Source organism: Diadema antillarum, unplaced genomic scaffold, assembly GCF_040938485.1.
Source record: "Diadema antillarum isolate AM-2024a unplaced genomic scaffold, OU_Dant_1.0 seq00000973_RagTag, whole genome shotgun sequence".
Classification (NCBI taxonomy): domain Eukaryota; kingdom Metazoa; phylum Echinodermata; class Echinoidea; order Diadematoida; family Diadematidae; genus Diadema; species Diadema antillarum.
Window position 1 is genome coordinate 837,501 of NW_027271815.1, and position 10,148 is coordinate 847,648.

Genomic DNA, 10,148 nt, shown 5'->3' on the forward strand with positions numbered 1-10,148 from the left:
ATATATACATATATATATATTATGTGTGTGTGCGTGTGTGTGTGTGCGTGTTTGTATGTGTGCGAGAGAAAGAGAGAGAGAGAGAGATGATGATGTATGTGTGTTTGTATGGGTGCAAATGAGAACTATATACAATTCAGGGTACAGTACTTTCACATACACTGTACTGTCTAATAAAACTAAAGATTAAGATTATTATCATATTATTTACAATTCTAATTTTGATTATCATTATTGTTTTTGCCATTCTCAATATCATAAACCATTTAGAACACTCTTATAGCTTATAACGGACACGCAGCGTTTGAGCACCGTCCTATTTACAACATTGTCGCTATAAATGCGATGCTGCCATCAGTGTGGGGTGTCCTAAGTGCTTTTTTTGTCATTCTGGGTGGCTCTTTGAATGGTAGGCCTATATTGTGGAAAAATTCCATGGAGACAGTTGCTGCTATGATTGTGATTATCATTTTCCCTCAGAGCGTTTGTAGGTTGACTGTTCTTGAAAAACCTGATATTGCATAATATTGCATAACACGACCTTCACAAAGATACTTCAGATGCAGAAAATTAATGGTAATTCCTATAGGGATGATGAAGCTGATAAATATAGGAATGATTTTCTAAGCGTACTGGCTTCTCTCTTACTCGCTGTGCGGCTTGTAATCAAGTCTTTTGAACAAAAACAGTTTATAGAATAATGCAGATGCTTTATGACTATGAGAATTTCATTATTACCAATATTTCGTAAATGCAGAATTTTTGCGTCAGGTCGTTAATGGATTTTTCTTTCAACTCGACCTATACTGTTGGATCTACAGATACAATATTCTACAAATATATGAAGGGCATGATTATATAGAACGTCGGTGTGCATTATGTTCCGAGAATAATTTCTTTATCTGTCGTCATTGTCATCGACTCCTAAACCTGCTTTTCTCCTTTTACCCGATTGAAGTTTATATTTTCTTGAAAAGTCAGAGAAATTCTACGTCTGCATAGTATCCTATTTCTTTAAAATCCTCCATGTTTAGTCCGGCAGATGGCGTGACGAGCTATACTGATTCCAGAATGGTCGGTGTTTTGTTGCATTTGTGGCCGTCATAAGCACTTTGGTGCTCATTAATCTATAAGGGGAATCTTTTGATTCATATTTAAGAAATCAGTTCCAGGATGATTCTTGACAACCCCCCCCCCCCCCATGAAAACCCCACACAAACAAATAAACAAAACAAACAAACAAACAAACTGATGTATAGGAAAATGCGGCGTGTTAAAACTTGATTTAAGTATAGACTGCCATTACTTAGTGCCTCATACAATATGGGTTATCTGATCTCTGTCCGATGTAGTCATCCCATCAGCATCCTGTATGATAATAAAGTGTCCTCGAGAAGAGGCCATTAGTATTGTGTGAGTGTACACCTTTATCACGATATGGCGGCACATCATAGTGGGTTTGTCCTTTCTGGGTTTTTTTAATTCTCTCTTGCTGTTATAGTGTTACCAGAAGGCCAAATGCTAGTATAGCCTTGTCAGTAAACAACGACGTAATTTTGTTGATAGGTTTGCAATAAATTTTAGATGTGCTTTGGACGTTGTCCTGACAAGCGAGAAAAACAAAGCTATATGCGAAGCAGCGAAATTTTCTCTCTTCTCCATAAAACGCAAGATGCATATCAACGGCATGTATAACCGTGGGAGTAATTTTTACTTCAGTTTTTGGCCCTGTAAAGCATGACAAAAATTGTCTTCTTATAATGTTTTCACACTTTTAAAAAAAAAATAGAGGAAGATTTATGTAACCTTGTCGTTATCATGAAGATGAAGTAATAACGAAAGTCTGAAAGTCAGACTATGGTTTCATGACTATCTTGCCAGCTACATGAACTTCATCTTTGGTTCCACTCAGGAATTTGTCGGGTGTGATTTCATACTGCTTGAAACGTCTTGCCGCCACGTATGTTTCGTGCGTGAAATCGATGACTACAAACGGCTTTTCGTGCGGGATTTCCATCGTGTCTCCCGGGACTTTTAAAGGAAAGATTCCCATAAGTACGTCGTACAGGGCATAGGCTATATGTTTCTAATATCTTTTTCCTTTTTAATGATAATTTCAAAATGCAAGCAGAGTGAAAAGTGATGACTTCCTCGTAAATGTTCCACCGTATATTCCTGAAAACTATAGTTCAAGTATCATCCAATTCAGTTCAGTTCAATTCATTTCAATTCAATTCATTTCAATTCAAATCAATTCAATTCAATTCAATTCAATTCAATTTCATTCAATTCATTTCAATTAACATCTATTCAGAAGTAGTCCGTGTTTCATCAGAACACCACTAGAGTATACAGGGCTGCAGGATACTTGTCAGTTAACAACACGGCACTAACAGTAGAAGTGTATTTCAATGCATCATTTATTGATTGATTAATTAATTAATTAATGTATTTATTTATTTATTTATTTATTCATTTATTCATTTATTTAATTATCTATTCATTCATCCATTCATTCATTTATTTATTCATTTTCTGTCAGTAAAGCCAAAGTTATGTCAAAGTTGATAATGAAGGATCAACTGAAAAAGTGAGGCTTAACGTGCGGACATAATACGGTAATCTTTCGTAAATCATATAAAAAGAAATGAGATGCGATCCGTTGGAATTATTCACGATGATACGGGAAACTGAATATTGATATTCCTCGCAAATTGTATTTTGGTGTTTTTACCCACAGAAGGAATCAGTGTGTCCAACATGTTTCAGTCAAATCAAAGCGAAAGAGCCAAATTTCGTTGATATCGAGCGCGCCAGTTGGCCAAATGGAAACGCAGACGACTCGAGGTCAAAATTATAATGGAGGCACGTGGACTCGAGCAGTAATCATTCAGCTCTGTTAGATCCAAACACAGAGTTACCTGGAGACTGTCAAAGGCAGGTGCATTTTCCCGAGTCGCAGAGAGATGTCGTAATTAGTATATCAAACGCTCTCTGCTCGATTTATAGATGAGAATATACAAACAGCGGCAAAAATCCCTCTTCATCATTCTATGCAATGACCATCTATTTGAGCGCGTTATAGAAGACGCGCTATCTTTGTATGAGTCTACATGATATAGCATTGATGTATGAGATGATTATTATTGTCATTTTTTTTTTGCTGATAGGAAAGACCCGTATGGATCGGAACACGACAATGATTGAAATGTTCCGGACCTTTGAAATATAAAAATTTTGATTATCGTAAATCGGCATGCTAACCACCACCTGCGTTGTAGTCGGGGGAGGAAACCATCGATTTTAGTTGACGACGAATGAAAAGACTTTGTGAGAAGCAATAAAAAAGAACATGAATGAATAAATGAAATAAAAATAAAGGAAGCGCGTCGAATTATCGATGTGGCTTAACTTGCCGAGAATTTCTAGTGGCAGTTTTAGTTGGGAGACAGGTGTGTAAAGTCTGTCTTGGCTTACTGTTTATGCCCCTTCTTCGTTTGCATCGGTGTTTCGGGATAACGTGAATGCTTAGTGGCAAATCATTTTTTTTTCGGCCAAATTGTCAAATTTATTACTCTCTGCTGCTGGAAGCTGTGCTGCAGACGACAGTCGTATCAATTCATATAGCAAGGCGGGTGGGTCTCAAGAGAATTTCGGGCCAACTTCCACAAGCAGGATTTCGGCGTCTAAGATGGGCGTGTCAAAGAAATGACATTTGAAAAGAGCGTGATAATAATGAAGACATGTGGGTATAATGACAATAATAATAATGTTAGCAGTGTGGGGGCGTTGTGGCATAGTGGATAAGACTCCCGACTCCCGATCGGAGGACCCAAGTTCGAATCCCGCCCAGTGCTTACGTCCTTGGACAAGATGCTTTTACCCACCATGTCCCTCTCGACCCAGGTGTATAAATGGGTACCTGGCAACGCTAATAGGGTAATAGTTATTGCAGGCCCTCTGGTAGAGCAGTGGTAACACTGAAGAGACAACCCTTGGTATATAAGACCTTGTTATTATTATTATTATTATTATTATTATTATTATTATTATTATTATTATTATTATTATTATTATTATTATCATTATTGTTATCATTATTATTCATAATTACAAGGGAGGTGTAGATAAGGGTGTTTGTGAAAAGTATCATAGGAAATGACAATGCTTTCAATCATGGCGTATCTTCTTACACTCACAGTCTGCTTACATTGCAGTTATCCAAAAATACTTATATCAAATCCTGAGAACTGAACTTCAAAATGTTTGATGAAAGGTGTCTCCCTAGTGACGGATGAGTGAAGAACTGTGAAGGAGGGATGAACTCAGGAGGATGAATGAGAAATGAATTCACCCAAGAGCTGGATGTTTTGTTTGTTTGTTTGTTAGATACTTTATTTTCTGCAAATCAATACATAAGTTACATAATCATGAACATGTGGGAAATATACAAAGTAAATTTAAAACAGAGTCGTTTGACTTGCATAAACAACAATATAATAGAAAATTAATGATATAATATACAGTATGCATGTCTATGCAGCAGGGATTACAATAACAATTGTAGTTGAGAAGCAGTTATGCAGAGGGCCGCCATTGTAAGCATTGCTTGAAAAGATGGCCGGCCCGAGGAAAAGGTAGGGACGTACTAGATTCGTAACAATACAAATTCTGCTGCGAAGATAGCAAGGGAAAATAAACTCTGACGTGTGATGGGTGAATGTGCGTGCAAGTGCTTGGAAAGTGCACAAGGGCAGATAGGCTGGAATTTAGAATAATAGAATTGGTTTGCTGGAAGAGGGAATGATGTGCAATGTTGCTATCGGGAGACCAACATTAGTCATATGAATTATTTGTTTTTAGTTCGTATTTGAAGTATACTGTAATAAAATGTGCTTCTTTCAGTTTGCTTTGGATGAAAACAAGGAGGCACACTGTTTCAACTCCTCAAGAAGAGTGTTCCATGTATCCGGACCGTGATGTCTAATCGACTTTTAAGCAAGTAAAAGCTTTTACTTAAATGAAAATCATGGGAACGACGGGTAGGGTATGAGTGAATATGGTCATTGGTTACTAGGGCATTATGAAAAAATGGTAATAAATTTCGAGTGTGTTTATACATAGATATGGCAGTTAGGTACAAATGTATATCATGGGCCTTAAGAGTTTTTAGGCGATAAAATATGGGATCAGTGTGAGCCAAGAAATTTGAATATGTGCATATACGAAGAGTCTTTTTCTGAAGAAGAAATATTGTGTTCAATTTAGTTTTGCTACAGTTTTGTTACTTTTGCTACTTTTCGATTGCTCACGTAACCCTCTCTCCGATCCGCAGACATGATTATTTAATTTGCTCTTCAGAAGTCTTTTTGCCTCCCTCACTCCGACCAAAGCAATAAAACGACGTTCTCTCCTTTTGTGATGTGTGTGGCATATTTATATACCACATAGATGCCATTCTTTTGTGTTGGTAGACAACGCGTGATGATATCATTGTATGTTTAAAACAACTTTATTGCCGTGTATTATGAATCAAACTGAATTGAAATGGCAACCCATAGATGTAGGGCCTAATAACGCAAGATAATCAAAGCAGGTAAATCATATATGACTATGTACTTTGTGACTTTGTAAGTCGTAAAATTTTCACGTGAAAGGATTGCCTTTCTTTTAATGAGCCTACCTAGCCTGATATGATGTGCACGATGACATCTGAACAGCGAATCATATCTACTTATTTAGATTTGAGTCAATCCCTTGTCTTCAGATAATTGGTTAATTATAATAATTATGCAAATCATCATGATAACGACGAATTGAGAAGATATGGGGAGGGAGGGAGGGGGTAGCTTAGCGGAAATGCATTGATAGAAAAATAAAATTGGAATGCAAGAACGAGCAGACGTTTGAATACTTGCGCACGCAACGTGCACTGTGTGAACGCACATACACAGATGGAATTAGAAGTTCTACATTTTGGTGTGTATCGTACCTTCTTCACAGTGTGTTCGGCGGTGAAACTGGAACGCAGCATGATACGCTCAAGTTTTGCGCCATTAGCCCGATTTCCACGACCAAGGCCACGTTCGTCAACGATCAATAAGACAAATTTCGTAACCCCATAAATTAGCGGCATTGTTGCCGTACGTTCATGCTTCCCATGCGTGCGGCACGCAGGTATTCATTTACCTGATTTTTGGGGGAAAAAAGGAAAAATGAGAAGAAATGTTTTGCTATAGATCAAAATCAGTCTCACAGCTAGACGCCACTGATAATATTTTCTTCTATGTATACAGTGTTCTGGTTGGAGAGACAGCCACCGGTATATTGCACTGAGCAAGCCGAGTGTGCGATTACAAGACTCGACGACGTCATTGTCTGTGAATTCTTTGTTTTGGTTTTTCTTGTTTTTGCCTTTTTGCTTTTCTTCCCCCGAGTTTTCCTTTCCTGCAGAATAACTAGAAATTAAGAGACTGGTTGTCGTTGTTGTCTTTTTCTAAATTATTCAGAAACATGTCAGAGTTGCCAAGGAAACACTAGCAAACCCTTAAACGAAATAAAACAACGAAATACGTTTCAAGAGTCTGGTATGATATGATGATGATGATAATAATAGTAATAATAGTTATATTAATAATTATTCAAATCGGAATAATAATGATAATAATAACAATTATAACAATACTACTGCTACTACTAATAATGATAATAATAATTATCATTATTATCATCATTATTATTATTATTATTATTATTATTATTATTATCATTATTATTATCATTCTTGTATTAAATGCTTACTAGTTAGTAAAAATGTCATACACCTTGGGCAAGATGGATGTCTAGGGTAAAACATCTTGTCCAAGGACGTACAGACACTTGACGGGATTCGAACTCGGGACCCCGGATTGAAAGCCAAGTCTTCAATTTTAATTCAATTTCAATCTTATTTTCATATTTCTCAATGAAAAAAATACAACAAATATAACAAACTTAAATAATGCGTGATATCCTAGGAGGCATAATATTACAAAATGAAATAGGGCCTACATGATATCCAGCTGGAAGACATACATAGAATATTGCAAACATATAAAACATAGTGGTCGATCTATGAAATTTGAAATCTGTGAATGAATGCAAAAGAAATAATCATGAAGGAGCCTACTTAAAAGCAAGCGTGATGAGCGTAGGTCCCAGTTAAAATCGAGCTACAGATTGAGATGAGGAGCACGGGTACACCAAATTAATGACCAAAACATAGAGGGTAAAAAAGAAATACAAAAAATACAAATATACAGGGATATAGCAAATTCTTCTCTTATGCAGGTTTGGGGGTCGGATAAGCCACATGCTGCAAGCGGATGAGCCGTTGTCATTCTAGCAATAATAACAATACGAGTCAATGTATAGTGACAATGGTCTTGTCCACTATAGCTATGCTAAAGTGCCCCACCGATTCTTGGACAATTCTAAGCAATTGGATTGGTTTTAGCTTGCAATAATGGAAACCCCTGTCACATTCAATCTTACTGGCATTGAATGACAAAAATCCCTTGTCGTGTTTTAGAATGAGAGCTGTTGAGTATCATGCTAAACCAACAGACGTCACTTTATGCCTACATACAATCTCTTTTAACAGAAACATGGCTAATGATTTTAGTTCCTGCCATAAAACCAACCAATGTCGCCTAACTATCTAACATAAACATTATGGTTATCTTGTTGCAGCTATCATCCCCGTAAAAATAGAATATAGCTTGTCTCATGTTTAATCATCTAAATTTAGATCTTCCCTGCTTGCTTTTTGCATACGTGCTGCATAGTTTCCCCCCCCCCCCCTCTGTTGTTATATTGTTGTTGTATTGTATAATCATGAAGACGAAGCGAGGCATGCACATTCGATAATGGTGTGCTCGTTTTGTGTAGCTTCCCGCTCAACAACCCGAAATGCCATTTATGGGAAGACTTCCCCGGCTTTATAGTTTAGCGCAGATTTTTGCAGCAGAAACTGAAGACAAAGCACAAGCCTTAAGTGTGCCTTCCTGGACTGGGATGATGTTACCGATGTTCAATTCTCCGCTAAGACGCAAACATGGGATGTGCATGGGAATTTCTTACGCACAGATCATATACACGCACAAGCACACACATTCTTGTCACAGCATACTCTTGTAGGACACCCACATTAAGTTGTCCCACAAACGTAAAGCCAAAATCTATTGTTTGCAGTTGTGGGACCATTGTTTAGGCCTACGCTTAACTACCTGTGGGAATATTATGCTCAGGAATTTCTTTTGTTGGTTGTCTTACAACAGTATGTCATGCCTAACCACCTACACCAATATACAAATGATGTATGGGATAGAGTGCGTTAGTGAAGGTGCGGCGCACTCGAGAGTATTGACAATGGTGCAACATGCACGAGGCGCAAACACGAAATAATCCTGTGCATCATTTGTTTTATAAAATGGGTCGAAAACTAACAGCATTTTTTACGTACCTTTGTGGGTCAATACCAGTCAGCTACGTACCTTTGTGGGTCAATACCAGTCAGCTACATGTAGCACTCGCTCAAGAGTCAAGATGTCCGAAGATGTTCGTCCCAAACATTTACGCACGTCGCACTCGGAAATCCCGCACATATAAGTACTGTGCGTATAAGAGTATACGTACGCCACATGTTATGCACACAAGAAAGGTCGGCCGGCAGCCCGAACTAGAAGTTGTTTACAGGATTGACAGCGCGTATAGTAGCGCGCGACGCACTTGTAACAACTGATTGAGTGCGCACTGCTAGTGTAAACATTGTGACGTCAGGCCGTGCATGTTAGTGAGAAATTAATGCACGCACACGTGACTCATTTCAGCGCTTCCAATTGGCTGCATTTCTTGAACCCATTTTATAACTCACATTAACACACACAACGTACATATTCACACAATATACATCAGCAACAAGAGTACACAGTGAGATACACAGGCAGACACGCAAACCAAAGATATCACGGAACACAAATCAGAAAAGACTCCATTATTGTGCCGACGACGATCTAATTTGGAAAGTAGGCAATTACACGTCCCATGCCTAGGGTCACGCCTATAAAGGCGCGCCATAGTCAATGATGGTGCCTCCTTACTCGAAGTCTACTTCTTCTATAGCCACTCGACACGAAGACAAAGTGCGCTGACCTCCTAAAAAACAGAGATCGAGTAGTCTGCAAAATTCCCAGGAGATCAGATTCATTGCGTGGCATCGTCCAGCGTGGAAAGGGCGAGCGCGCCGCATTTCATTTTCCCCCTAAAGCGATCCGACAGAATGCAATATCACGATGAGAAAAACATATCTTCTCATTACAGCACCATAATTTTCGCCATGGTGATGTAAATGGGGAAACTTCAGGGATCGTTACGCCGTTCTTCAGTACTCATAAATGGATTGGCGAGATGACGCGTGTTTAGCAAACTCCCTGATGTGCTTCCTGTTTCCCCAGAATTAAAGAACAGTATTATGATAACAAGCAGAATAGGTACAAAGTTAAAATTTGAAGAAAATTTGAAGACCTCTTGAAATAGAATCATATTTCCGCAGTGATTGCTGCCATTAAACGTGGTGAAATTCTATTTGTGCGTCAGTGTATCATAATTTATTACTGTATTCGACGAAGATGCACATCGTTGTAATAGATGGGGAGAGTGATGTACGGGTGAACGAGTATAATAGATCCAAGTGGACATTGAGCTTCCTTACAGGGATGAACACTTATTATTTATGTATTTATTAGCTATTTGATGTTGATTACATCTCCCATTTCAGAGTTGCGAGCACTGAAAACGAAATGATATAATAACATAAGATGACAAGACATAGCGTAACATCAACACCCTTGTCCCCTGCATATATATATATATATATATATATATATATATAACTCATTGATATTATCGTACATTTCATATTGCAACATTGTATGGGCAACTTCAAAAAGTCACAATGATAATATATTACTTCCATAAAAGAAAGCTATACATATATGCACCAACTCGGGTTATCGAGACCATTCAGATCCTTTATTCGCAGAATTAAAAACACTCAAGGTAAATGATATTAATTTTTTTTTTGGTGCAAAATTCACTCTTTATGTTTC